Source organism: Paramormyrops kingsleyae, chromosome 23 (genome assembly GCF_048594095.1).
Source record: "Paramormyrops kingsleyae isolate MSU_618 chromosome 23, PKINGS_0.4, whole genome shotgun sequence".
Lineage (NCBI taxonomy): Eukaryota > Metazoa > Chordata > Actinopteri > Osteoglossiformes > Mormyridae > Paramormyrops > Paramormyrops kingsleyae.
In genome coordinates this window covers 9,487,258-9,501,646 of record NC_132819.1, presented here as the reverse complement: position 1 = coordinate 9,501,646, position 14,389 = coordinate 9,487,258, and the positions used below count along the sequence as shown (strand labels likewise).

Below are 14,389 nucleotides of genomic sequence, written 5' to 3'. Positions count from 1 at the left end.
CGGAGCAGAGCGCTCGGCTGCCGGTGCCGCTATTCCGGTAACCACGCAGCTTCTGCTCATTCGTGACCGACGGAAACCATGGTGGAGAACAGATTATTATACCAAACTCACATACCAAACCTGAAAGAAAAAAAGCACGTGCTGTTTACAGGGACCACCTGCAGCTCGATTCCTATCGATCAGGTGGTGCCTGGTAGTACTTGTGCATCCCCAAATTTCAATAAATAATTTGTTTAGGTCAAAGACTGTTACAAGTATTGTACGCCGTAGTGTTATTTACATGCTCATATTGTTTACCAGCAGGTGCCTCGCTTGATGTCACCAACATGTTCTACTGTTGTATGTATTTATGCAAATGTTTATGCAGCTGGATCGCTGAACTGCGCTGAGTGAATATTAGGTGAAGTGTTTTGCAACAACGGACGTGAACCTGCTTAACTATGCGGATGCTACCCACTTACAGTTCGTTTACCCCGCGGATGTCGATTATTTGTTTTACAGTTTGTACATTGCAATATGCATTGAATTCATTTAATTATTTTGGCAATTTTTTAAATAATAGGCCTACGTCCAGCTGGATATACAAGCTTAATATTTTAATCGTAACAAAATTTCATTCAACCCATTATATTTTGTAAAAAGGAAGTTTAATTTGACTAATTATGAGGGATTACCACGGTCTTTTCACCATTTACCCTAACCAGTATACACACCCGGCACCCTGGTAATATTATGTTTTTTGACTTACTTTTCGTGGTCAATCACATGCCTAAGAATAAATTGGATTTTCCTCGAATCATTCATCTCAAGACCAAGAGTTTAACTTAATTAATATATTTAAAATGACAAAAGGAATATGTATATGGTGCAGAGTTGGCAAACGACCAAATTAATAATATTTTTTGATTTTCGAACGTATTGTGGCAAAACAAAGGTATTAATTCATATCTGAAATACGTGAAATAGAGAATGTAATGACGTTTCTTCCCGTTCGTCTATTGGCGAGTGTTTGCGTAGGTTTTCGCACTTAATGTTGGGCAGGAAAAGGACGGAATATAAAATATCAATAACCAAACTTATTAAGTGCGCATTTTCAATTCAGCCAATGGAGTGTCTCGCCTTCTCCCGACGCAGACGTGTTGTGAGGACTGCCGGCAGTTTGGCACCAGCGAGTAGCCGTGCACCAAGCGCTTGGTTTCGTCGTGTTAATAAGCGCTAAGTTTGTGTCCGCCTGTGTGTGTAGGTGTGTCTGTGTGCGCGCGCGCGTGTGTTCTATACGAGGGAGGGCGAGCGCCCGCGCGCGCGTCCACGTGAAGCCCGTGTGTGAGTGTTTGCGTATGTGCTCGTGCGAGCGCGTGGGTGGAGAGAGCCTGTCCGTAGCCTGTTCCTCCGCAGCAGCAGAGAGAAGGCGAGGAGAAATCATGCTGTCCGACCAGGCAGGCACCTAGACGCATCGCTCGGCTGTGAAACGGACAGAGCGAACCGGCTCTTTGGACAAGGATACTCGTACTCAAGGTAACCCGACTGGCTTACATCAAATGACAGAGAGATGATTTAAGCAAAATGTGCATTACCATTTTAAATGTTTGAGCATTTCTTCATTTCTTTCTGTCGCGTTTATCGTAAACCTCGCTCTGTTGATGCGTTTTGTCTGTTTTCAGAAGTTTTTGTCACTTCGCAAAATTACATTTTATTGCGTGGGTGGGTTTACGTGTGAGTGGAGGGGGGCTACACATATTATTAATATATCAACTTAATAACGCAGTTAGGTATCAGCAAGTTGTCCATAATATTGTTTCCCGTGTGGTTACCGCATTAAATCTGTTAAACTGGAACGTCATGACCTCAGGTACTGAGATATTCGGATGTTTCCGACATCCACGCACCTGCTGTTAGTGCAGTTTTCAACGCGCTGTCTTCCATCATTAGGAATAATTAATCACTTTCCTCGTTATAAAGTAAACTATTTGCTCGTTACATTATTTCCTCATTAAGGGTTTGGATGTCACAATATCTTCACGTGTTTAGTAAAATAAAACGGTGACATTGCTGTTACAATGACGATAGGATATGACTGCTGATATTTTTAATTGTCACGCCAAGGAGGCGATTTTACTATTTTGCTGTGAGGGAGTAATTTACAGATTCTGGTCATATGCTGCTAATGGAGCTTCACCACCAATTATTGTGGCATATATCACAAGTCATCAACTAACAGTAATTTTTAAATATATGGTGCAGATGTAGGCTACTTCAGTTTCATTAATGAAAGTTAAAGTTTTTTTTTTATTTCTCGCGCTGCCTAAAAGGCGTTTTTTATACTGTATTGTGTTTTTTAATAACCCAGAAGCTTTTTGTTTCCTACCTTCTGAAAAGCCCAAATGAGCTCCTTTACATCGCAATGTCTCAATTCAGTCTTCCAGTTTCTTTTTGATCTGTTGTTTGTTTCAATCAGAGCATAAATGTACTTGAAATGAAAATATATGCATATTTATACACGGAATCACAAAATTAGGAATGGTAGTTTTATGTTTAAATACAGCGCCGGAGAAAAGTAATCTGCTAGTCTAGATACTTGACTTCCTTTTTAGCAACAGCAGCTGCCGCACTGTGCGGTCTTTGTGAACAGGTTTGTGCACTTGTCATTATTATGAAGTCCGCAGCCAGGAGGTGTCTAAGTAGTTGCCAAATATAGAGCGTCAGCGAGTGCGCGAAATGCCATGGGGAGGCGATGGCTGAGCGGCGCGGTGACGGCGCAGGACTGGCTGGCCCGACAGTCAATGAGAGCGGCATGAAGACGCAACTGTCCGCCCGCTTGTGCGGCAAGCGGCGCCTCACGTATGCCGGCGCGCACCTGCCAAAACGGGGCGCCTTCGAATGATTTGTATCCACAAACTTCTCTCTTCTGTAACAGAAACTCGATTTAGTTAAGTACAGAAAAACTGTAGTGCACTGCTTCCCGTGTGGATCGAGAGCAGTTTAATTAGTTTTTTTCATTTAATTCGGTCACAGAGCTTTATGACAAATTGTTAAAGTCCCCGGAAAAAATTGATCAAACTGTTTTATGTTCCATGAGGGATATTAACACGACGTTGGTGTTATTATCGACGGTTTTAATTTCTAAACCGGTTTTCTGCTTTTGTGCAACTATTTGGTTGCGTTTAGTCCTTTTAAACAGCCCTTTACGAACAGCGTTGAGAATCCAGAATATAGGCTACATACAAATTGTAAAATAATACGCACTTAGGAAAGGGAAGCTTGTTTTCACCAGAAGACCACCAATGTTGCTAGTGACAAATATAAATCTGACGTTTAAAGTGGTATTTCGTTGCGAAAAGCGAACGTCCTGTTGTGTTTTTGTTCGGAGATGTATTTCCTTGTGTTTGCTTGTCATCGGTCGTGTTGTCGCCTGTGCCAGTGTGAGTCCACTCCTCAGCCCTGTCTCGTCAGCTTCGTCGCGTCACGCTGCGCCGGTCCTCGTTCCATTTGTACGTTCAGCCGTACCCGTTTGCATATCACTGCCGAGTATAACCCGAAATGACTCGCATCGCACGAGTAATCGCACGTCTAAAAAACAAGCAGAAAAAAAAATCTGTAGCCGTGTGTTATTTCTTCAAGCATTATTTGTCCCCCCTGTAAGCCTGTTTTGGCGCAGATAAATCATTTCCTTTGGGGAAAACATCCACAACCTCATCCCTCCATTTTTAGTGATGCCAGAAAAAAAATCCTTTCTTTCCTTTTTATTAGAATTGAGTGTGCCACTGTTGTACGGAACTGAAGCTTCCCACATTAAAATATTGTAACGATTTTTTTGTATTTAATACGTCATATGTTTCAAATGATTGTTTAATTATTCAACACGACGTTTTTCTACTGTTCCAGTAAATCATTATATATGATTTTGTTTGACTCAAGTAAGGAAAAACCAATTTTACATTAGTAGGTAACCTAGAGGCTGAAAAAGAGGTGTTTATTTCCACCATATAGCATGTTCACTATATATAGATGTACATCCATCCACACACACATAAGCCAATTACGTGCCTATTAAGCCATTACAATACATCAATCGCTGTACACGTGTTTCAGTGTTAGTAACTTTCCTAATAATAATTGTTAAATTACTGCATCATTTAAATGTTAGTTACACCACGATTAACCTTACGAAGTAGCAATGATGAGTATTTGTAAATTATGATACATATCTTAACACTATCAGTTTTATTCTCTGTTTCGTTTACTGCACATGCTTATTTGTAACATAGGTGACCTATTAAGACTCAGCTTGAATGATTCAAATTATTGTCTAAGGTGAGTTGAGGAAACACTGTTTGTTTTATAGATCAGCAATACGGGGGAGGGGTGTATGGCTGGGTGGGATGTGTATGAGTAGGGACAGAAAGGGACAGAGAGGGACAAAGAGAGACAGAGGGACATGCCAACGGAGAGTGATGAAGGGTGGCTCGTTTCTGACATATGCCCGGAAGAGATATAGGAGCAACTCTACACACCTTTCGGCGGCAAGACGGCGGTGGTGAGTTAAAGAGCCCGGCAGACTTGGCGACACCCCCATCCCTGCCATTCTCTGTCCATTTGGGGTGCAGGTAGGGTAAGAGCAGGGTTCCTGGATCATCAGCAAGACAGTCAACATGGTCAACATGCCACCTTTTCCAACATCCTCTGTTTTACAACAGTACATCTCTGCCAGAGACCAGCCTGAATCACTGGCCAGTCACTGGAGTGCCGCTCCAATCCAGTGAACGTTTATAGGCTGCACTGCATGTCAGTCACAGCTAGGAGCTCCCATATGATCCAACAGCTCTTCCCAGTAACTTTAATTCCTGACCTGGAGGCCCTGCTGGTTGACATCAGGGGGACACGCAGAACCCTGGTCTCCGGCATCTGAATCACGCGGAGGCGTCAGTGTCTCTGTGCAAGAAGCTAACGTTGTCACAGCAGCAACATCTCAGATCTTGTACAATCCAGGATTTTTTATTATCTAGAGCTGTGCACATGAGTAATATGTGTTGCGAGCTGTATATCCCCCCGCAGCCTCATGCCGCCAATGATACTTTCTGGCAGAGAGGACACAGCAGCACCAATAATAATAAATTAAAGACCGTGTTCAGTACCTTTTGTAAAATCGTCATTTTCGAAGGAGCCGGAATGTACATGATGTTCAGTTTGCTCCCCATGGCTATTAATCTCGCCCTATAAACCCCCCTCCCTGTTTCAGTGTCACGGCTCCATGCCGGGTGCTCAAGTGGGCCGCTTGCCCCCCCCCACCCCCCCCCCCCCGGTCCCCCCATGCGCGATGTCAGTTGGGATGTGGGCAGCTCTACAGTGCAGCCGGCATTTACCATAGACATGTTGTACTTTGCGCTCCTGATATTTCTGTGTCACGCGTACGTTGCTTTTTCCATTTTACCCTAATTGCATGCCATGTTTACATCAGGAACCAATGAGATTAAAAAGAATAAAATCAACACATTGGAAACACTACACACAGTTTTGATACTTACATACAACTATGTCTGTAGAAGTACATCTTTAAAGTATACTTTATACTTTATAGATTTCAGGTAACTGATGTTCAGGATGTGTATATATTGTATGTATTTGTAGTGCCATGTGATGCTGTATGTTGCCATGGTAGTTGGGAGGGAGAGTGGGGGTGCATCACCTGTGCGTAGAGAGAAAGGCGGAGCAGGAGCAGCTGGGCTTTCCGGGTGTGGCGTCATCCGCCTGACCTGACGAGCACCCCCCCTCAGCCACCTGCACTGTGTCAACGCTGCTGTATTATCTGCCCCCCTGATCTGTCACACCTGCCGGTGACGGGCCCCCAGGGGGTCCCGGGTGAGGATGGTCACCCCCTCGTGTGCTGCAGCTGGGGGGGCCTCACTGTCACCATGGGTTGCCAAACAGGGCACCAGATCAGCAGTAGGAATGTAAAAGCGATCGGTGACCCGCTCCCATCCCCAACCATACCCTCCCCCCCCCCACAGAACCACAATTGCTTTTATATTCATGGGGAATTTTTACACATGGCGCCGTTGATTTGTCTGAAAGGACGGAGGGTGTTCTGATCATCTGCTAATGGCGCCGATCCTGGGATGACAGAGATAACAAAAGCAGCATTTTCCTCTCTAAATAAAGCCGTCCTCGTCTGGATCGCTCTCCGCCGCGACGCCTTTTGTTTTGCTTCTCCTGAAATGGCGCGTTACCACATGCTTCTGCGGCCCCCTGTCAATCTCGCAAAGGAAAACATTGTTTGTGGAGAAATTAAAGAGTGAGACAATTACTTCACCATAATTACAACTTAGTCTTTTACGCGGAGACAATGAGCTAATGGTGTAAAGTACAGTGTGGCAGGATGGCCCTTCCGGCGAGTCGGCGGGTGCGAACACCCCCCAGGCAGACTGACTCTTGTGCCCTTAAATCCCAGCCCCAGATATTGAGCTCTATGATGACATCATTATGCACTCTGGATGAAAGCATCTGCTTAGTTAATGAAACACAATGGCTGGCGTGCTATTGTCTTTCACCCCTTGAAGGAAGTGCTCTGAAATGCTCTGGAAGATGCGTGTTTATTCCTAATGTGCCATGGGGTCCTTTAAGTTGGTCACCACCCTGCAGGCTGACCGGGTCTTGCTGCCGCGACAGAGTGGCACCCCGCAGCTCACCACAATCCCCCCGCCATTACACTTTCGGGTGGTTTTAATTGGCTGCAGCCCACCCCTGATTCGATCTGTCAGGCAATGAGGCGGAACGTAAATGTATCCATGTTCCCCATAGAGGTTTTCAGAATGGGCTGTGCTCTTGGCAACAGGGCAGAGCACAATGACGGCACTCTGCACAGGCTTTCACTGGGACACGTTTGTGTCGATGTGTTAAGTGCTTGTATATTTTAGACTGCTGCATATATTACACATATGCACACACACACACACATACACAGTCACATGATAATTTGATTCTTCTTCCTCTGTGGTACATCCCGTGGAGAAGTGATGATGTCATCCAGACATTTTCTATCTGCATCTTCTCCCCCGACCTCTTGTCTGTAAGGTGCTTCTCAAATGGGCCCTGTCTCTGCCTGGGGGTGATGTTTGGTGTTAAAAGCAGGTGAATTTTTCAGCATTTCTGATTCAATGTTTAATTTTTATACTTTTATTTATTTTAATTTCAGGACTGTATGTTATATTTGGTTATTTAGTGTATTTTTGGATTAAATTAAAATTTATGGAATAACATCCGGGACTGCACAGTGGTTAGCGCTGTTGTCTCATACCTCTGCGACCCGGGTTTGAGTCTCTGCCATGACACCATGTGTGTGGAGTTCGCATGTTCTTCCCGTGTCGTTGTGGGGTTTCCGCTGGGTACCGTGATCCAAAACATGCTGAGGTTAACCAGAGTTGCCCAATTGCCCGTAGGTGTGCATGTGTGAGTGACTAGTGTGTGAGTGTGCCCTGTGATGGGTTGGTGCCCCATCATGGGTTGTTCCCTGCCTTGTGCCCATAATCCCTGGACCCCCCAGAACCCTGATCCTATGATAAGCAGTTACAGAAAATGGATGGAATAATATACAGTTATTAATAAAAATTGTCAGAATTAAGATTTATTAAATATAGAAAAGAAATCAGAACTGATGAATAGAATTTTGTATTAGAATTCAAATGTCTTAATAGGATTTTTAATAGAATAGAGTCTATCAGTTAGAATGCTTAAGAATTCCTGCTTATGAGCTGTAAGATGGATTCTTCTTCATTCCTTGATCCTCTATTTGAACCCTGGCAGGGTGAGAATGATTGTGTTGTGTTGGTGATAAGTGATTGTCTTGTGTTGGTGATTAGTGTCTCCAGGTGTGTGACAGTCACACGTCTCACCAGTAGCACTCCGTTTCTTGTTAATTGTGCATAACATTTAAGTAATTGGGTAAGATTTCAGATATTCCACTCCCGAAGTGCAACAACGATCGCTTTGAAAGCGGAAGCTGGTGATAATCCGGGAGCCAGAGGGCTTTCGAATCCAGCTGTTAGGGTTTGTTGGTGCTCTTGCTCACAATAAGGAAAACCACAGCTCAAACGTGGAATTTTGACATTAAGGCCCTTAATATTTTAATTGTTATGTTTTAATTTTCTTCCAAGGTTGTGTTTCTTTTCTGTCGTGTTTCACAGCCCAGTGTATCTTAAGTATTTTAGTGTTTTCTGTGATGTCCCAGAAATCAAAACCCTTATTGCTCCCAATAAACATTAAAATCATCGCTGGCATTTCTGTTACCCGCAGACAGCTTTGGTTCGATAAACACGCCCCCCCAGTCTTAGCTGAACTCCGCCATGGTGCCTTTCAGGCTTCCTGTGTGATGCTGCCCCCGAGAAGCCTGGGATTAGCTGTGCATCTGAATTTTTAACGTGAAGAAATTGATTAAATTTGTCAATCTGACCCTTGACCTAAGTGATTGAATTACAGTTTTAAATAACTTGTGCGTCCATTCAACACGCTGTCAGCTCACCACAGATTTTACAGAACAGCCTTCATATTGACTATATGTCAACAGAATGGTCATTATTTGGCATTTGGTTAATTGATGGCTGGTAATCTTACACTGGGTGGTCACTAAAGGCTACATTGTGGCAAGATGGAGGGCGTTACACATGGTTGCCCGCGTTTGTAATCTACACTAGTATTATCACTTGGGTCATGGGCGTAATTTCCAGGGGGGTTAGGGGGGTCATGACCCCCCCAATAATCAGATCCAGCCAATATGACCCCCCCCAATAATCATGTTTCCCCTGTAATGGGTGGAGACCTCGACCCCCCCAATGTTCCAGCCAAAGTTACGCCCTTGACTTGGGTAACAATGAAACTTTTGACTCCTGTTTGTATCAATGTAATTTTGGTGTTAAGTGTTATTCATTTTATGAAAGGTATTAATGGTTCCTGGATTAATTAGACCGTACTGTGTCATGTTTCCTCATATCTTGCTTTGCTCTGATGCACGGATGCATCTTACCATATCATCATATAATCCAGTTCGTGCGCAGTATCCCTCCTGGCTGGTAACTGTCCAAGACGGTGGAGAGCGAAGACCTAAAAGCATCCACTGCACCAAGAGACACTCAGAAAGGGAGATACAGGGAGGTGCTCTGTACATTGGGTTGAATAATGCTATTTGGTGTCAGTCAGCATCTCAAACACTGGACTGCAGTTCTGCCTTTTTATATATATTAGCATGAGTCAAGTAAGGTCTGCTCCAGTGTGGCTTTTTCAGTCACAGTTCCTCCAGCTCCTTAATCACTAGGCCACCTGCTGCCTTTATGATTAAACTGACGTTCTTAAATGTTGCACCATCTTCTCCACTGGAGTATGCAGCCCAAATGAGCAATTAGTTGATTGAGTATTTCAAAGGAATGTCATCCCTCTGGGGCTGAAATGGCCCCATCACACTGGAGGTAGGCTTTGGGCCCCGAGGCTGCCACATCCCGCACGGGGAGTTTCATTACTGCCCCCCATGGGCAATTTAATGATTGCAGCAGCTGGTGTTTCTAAGTAAAGCAGACGGCATCTGCGCTGGCGAGGAGGGCTGTGGGCGGGGCCTCACTGTGTAGCTCCACCCCTCCGGGTGTGGCCAGTGGACAGCCTGACCTATCCTCAATTTGACCCTCTGGATGAGTCTATAGCTGGACTTCACCATTTTGTGTCACTGACCCCTTTTGCAGTGTATTAAAGTCAATGGAAGCCTTCCAACAAGATCACATGAGCACGTATTACATTTCTCTGGGATATTTTAGAATTTATCCTATACAGTAAACTGAAATCATATATCACATATAGTAATTCCTAAACATTCACGAGGATTAGGGACGGAACATCCCTGCCAGTGTGAAAATTCCTGAATTTGTCCATTATCAAAATTATTCGGTCCGTTATTCAAAATGCTAAATTAACGGTACAGGAAATTTTAAAAAGTTTTGTTTAAAAGTTGTTCCACGGTCACAGAGACACGTAACACATGAGTGAGACTGGTTGCCGAGAAAAAGATGCATGACGCATCTACTGTAAGTCAAGATGGCAGAGATCTCACTGTTTTTTTTTTTAAATATATATATATATATATATATATATATATATATATATATATATAATATTAAAGATAGCCTATAGTTTGCATTTACACTAAGAAATATTCAGTAGCGCTAATATTTATATATTACATTATTTTATATGATCCAAAGAATTTTCAGTATGATTTAAATATTTTTGGCTTATGCATCGTCAAAAGATATTCGCAGTTAATTGTCCACGGCCACCTTGAAACCGCAACTGTCTATCAGTTAAGGTGGTAGGGTGGTCACATCCAATAAGCTTCAGTGTTTTTCAGTCCATTCCATTTTGAATGTTTCCTTTTCAGCATCCACTTCACTCTCATTAGAAACTGATTCGCACAATTACTCACCCAGAATGATTAATAATGTGTACATTAAGATTAAAGTATAAGATATGTTTAGCCATCCATGAGTAACTATGCATAAGGCGCCAAGTGCCAAAACATGTTTATTACTGAACGGTTCAATAGCAACTGTTTCGTTTTCAGTGACTGAATTAATGGGACTATGCAAGCGCTTTCAATCGGATACTTTTATCCGAACCACCTTGACAAGCAGATGAATATGTAATCTTTTGGTGCGTGATGCTGTGACACACAATTGATGGGTCTTTTTACTTAACCACTCTAACTGGAACATTTTATTTTGTGGTTTTTTTTTCAAAACTCACGAAGCTGAAAAACAGCATTAACTTACGTAGCGTGATAAATCCGATGTGGAATTCGCGTAAACGAAAAAGCAATACTTTCGCGATTGAGTCTGGGGACGTGACGTAACGAGTTAATAACGCGTTAAATATAATCGACTCCAATATCACAGGCTGCAGCTTTCTGCGTGGTTAGAGCTAGTGTTTCCATTTACAGTCCAAGTACAGCCTGGGAAAACTGCCGCGGCACATTCCGGGGGTCTCTCACTCACCGTACCAGCGACATAGACTGCGGCACTGCTAATGCACAATCTGATGTTCCTTAATGTGGCGCTGTAGACACCGCGCCCGCAGATGCGCCACAACCGGCGCCTTTCTAGCAAAGCTGAAACTCGGGTGGCGCCGGCCGCTCACCCTGCCCCTCCGGTAACCCATCTCCATCAAAATCCCGATAGAGGTGAAGGCAGGAATCCACCCTCCAGTAACCAGCACACGCCCGGATTCTCCTTATGATATCTGATCTGCACGATATTTAATTGATTTTTAATATGTTGGCGTGTAAGGCAAAACCGTGAACCCGTTCTTAGAATAACAGTAGATTTTTTCTTTGCTACTTAATGTGGGGGGAAGGGGCTATGGCATTCTTGTTATTATAAAATGTAAAAATATAACGAACTGGTTTAAAATGTTAAACACATTTCATATCCCCCAATGTTTTGGTTTAAGTCTATGCATTTGCTTCTTATTTATATTACAAAGCCGATTTTTCCACAAACCGTAAATACAATGAAAATGATCGTGTTTGTACCTTGTGATTTATCCACTTCATTTTTATGCTTCTCTAAATGCTCCTAAATAATCAAATGCACATTTATGATGCATTTATTTTTCATTCATTCTGAATTCCAAAACACGGCCCTACAGTCTTTGTAGTTGTGGTTCTGAGTGGGAGCCGGGTCAGAAGGCAGGAGCTGCTGTGGTCCTATGGCCCTTCAAGGCTGAACACAGTACTTCACAGACACCCTGAGCACCTACTGAGCTGACTTGATATTAAATTAACTACTTAAAATAATTTTGACCTGCATATGAGCAAAAGGCAGTACAACCTGTGAGTGAGGGGCAGATCTCGATTCCTTGTCATTGCATTAATTTGGAGATGCTGCTGTTTTTACATGCACAGGCTCTCTGTCAGCACAGTGCTGCACATAGTGTTCAGGCCATTGGAAGTGGAACAAATGTTAAACGTTACATTTCACTGCCATAAAAATGGGCTGAAGCCATCAAAATCACATTTAGTCACTGTGACTGACCTAGCCAGAGGCACCAATCACATCCATTAATGTGGGTTAGCTGGATTCAGTTGTAACGTAAATATTTAACATCTGCTCATAGTTAAACTGACCAAGAACAGTCATTTCTGTATTTTTTCCCCTTTTTTCTCATATGTTGAGTGAGTACACAAACATCATACTTGTGAGTGAGCTTGGAAAGTTCTGCTTCACGACCCACAAGTTTGACTCCCCTGCAGGGTAAGGGAGAGTCTTGTGGACTGGCCAGCGATCTAGGCGCATGGAGGCAAGGGGACAGATAAATGGAAGAGCAAGCAGACAGGCAAATGGACGGACAAAGGGACAGGCAAACAGACAGGCAAACGGACAGGCAAAGGGACAGGCAAACAAACAGGCAAACAGACAGGCAAACAAAAAGGCAAACAGACAGGCAAAGGGACAGGCAAACAGACAGGCAAAGGGATGGACAAAGGGACAAGGCAAACAGACAGGCAAAGAGACAGGCGAACAGACAGGCAAACAAAAGGCAAACAGACAGGCAAACAAACAGGCAAACAGACAGGTAAACAAACAGGCAAAGGGACAGCACCCTGGCCTTTTTAATAGCAGCAGGCTGATAGTAGCTGACTCAGTCACTGGCTCCCTTCTGAGCACACCGTGTTGTCAGGGTCTGAACAGAGAGGGTGACCTCAGCTCTGAGTGCACGCTGCTTCCCAGCACTCGGGCAGGTGTCTCTGTCCCCATAGCTGACACCACTGGTGACTGGCTTCTGTTTCCTGATTGGTTCCCACAGACATTTTACGTGCTGTAATCCTAAACATTCTACAGGCTTTTCTCAATCTTTCTTTGTCCATTAGTGCTGTTGGGCACTTGTCACAGAGGTAACCAAATTCAGAGGCAGACCTCGTCCAGGAATAGAGGCAGCCTCCATACCATTACTGCAAGTCATACAAGGACTGGGCTTCAGCCTCCTTTTATTTCAAGATGATTCAGGTCAAGTTATCCTGCCTTTAGCTGTTATCTGTCTGCAGGCAGGACCTCTTAGTACCAGCACCAAGCCCTCTGATGTGTCTTCCACCTGCTGCTCTTCAATTCTGCTCTCTGAAAAGCAGCCATTTAGAGGCAGAGTTTCTCAAACCGGCTCCTGACAGGCTATACAGCTGTAACAGCCTCAGTGCTTAGAGCCAAGGCCAGATTGCCTCAGTTAGAGAAATACTGCGCTTGACAGGGTTCAAGGTGAATGAAAACTTCCACAGCCTGTGGTCACCAGCACCAGGATCTTAGCATAACCTCAAGTTAAATATTCTCTCAGGGGCACGATGAATGAAAGAGGTGGGAGATGGGGACAACAGCTTCCTAGAGTTAAGCAGACTGTATGGAATATGCTTTAATTAGGTCACAATTATGTCTCCAATAGGGATCTGAGCTTAAGGGAAAGTTGTGCATCGTGGGTCCCTTGAGGACCAGAGCTGTGTGGCCTGGTTAGAAGAAGATCTCCACCTTGTCCCAGCCTGACACCTGCGCAAAATGAACTGGGTGTGGTCGCATGGTTTTGAGATGACAGAATTGTGGCATAGAAATTTAAATGTGGCTTTGGAATTCTGTTTTAACAGTCCATGTTAATGGCTAAATTATTCATATAGAACTGGGAGCAGTCTTTTGCTGTGAGATGTAGAGTGATATTAGACATATGTTACTATGTTAGATCTTTATTTGGCTTTAATTCCCAACACAGAAAAGTTTCCTTTACCGCATAAAAAGCATTTATGTGTTTGATCCTTATGTGGTGTTTGATTCACAGGATAGATTCTTCTTATTATTGCAGAATTGCTTCCATTAGGTTCAGTACTGGTATCTTATGGACACAGTAATATCCAGCTTAAAGATTATAATGACATCTCTCTTTTGAGTTTACAGCTGTTTCATGTCCTCCAGTTCTTGTACGTCTTCCGTGTTTATTAATTATTGGTGCACTTGCTTGAGGAAGCTTTTTGTGACACACATACCGCTTGACATTAGCTAGTTAGGTGTCGGTAGTTTGATTTATGCATTTCTATATTTAACAGCCAGGGTAGGCAGCATAAATAATTTTGCTTGGGAGAGACAGGCTTCCCAGGGGGTAACAGATGCATTTACACTGCCGGCCCTGTCTTTGGGGGGTGGGGTTAGTTGGGGGGGGGGGGTTGTATCTTGCCTGTCTGGGCCACAGCACCATTGAAACCCCCCACCACCACCACCACCACCATGCCGTGACACTAATCAGTGCAATATGTTGCTATAGCTGTGCACACAGGTCCTATGCCGTCTCTTACCTCTGTTGCCCAAATACATCAGTGTAACCTGCTTCC

The 14,389-nt window shown here is 43.8% G+C and overlaps 1 protein-coding gene across 5 annotated transcripts in view; it reads left to right on the top strand.

Moving 5' to 3' along the window:
- Window positions 1–1,134: 1,134 nt before the first annotated feature.
- The window catches only part of arpp21 (cAMP-regulated phosphoprotein, 21), a 58,585-nt gene continuing 45,330 nt past the window's right edge, over window positions 1,135–14,389 (top strand). For 2 of the 5 annotated variants that reach the window (XM_023803917.2, XM_023803912.2), the window contains exon 1: window positions 1,137–1,515. The gene's annotated coding sequence lies outside the window, so the exon portion shown is untranslated. Of the gene's footprint in view, window positions 1,516–14,389 lie in introns of all 5 variants that reach the window. The other 3 variants (XM_023803915.2, XM_023803916.2, XM_023803914.2) reach the window with 3 other exon arrangements.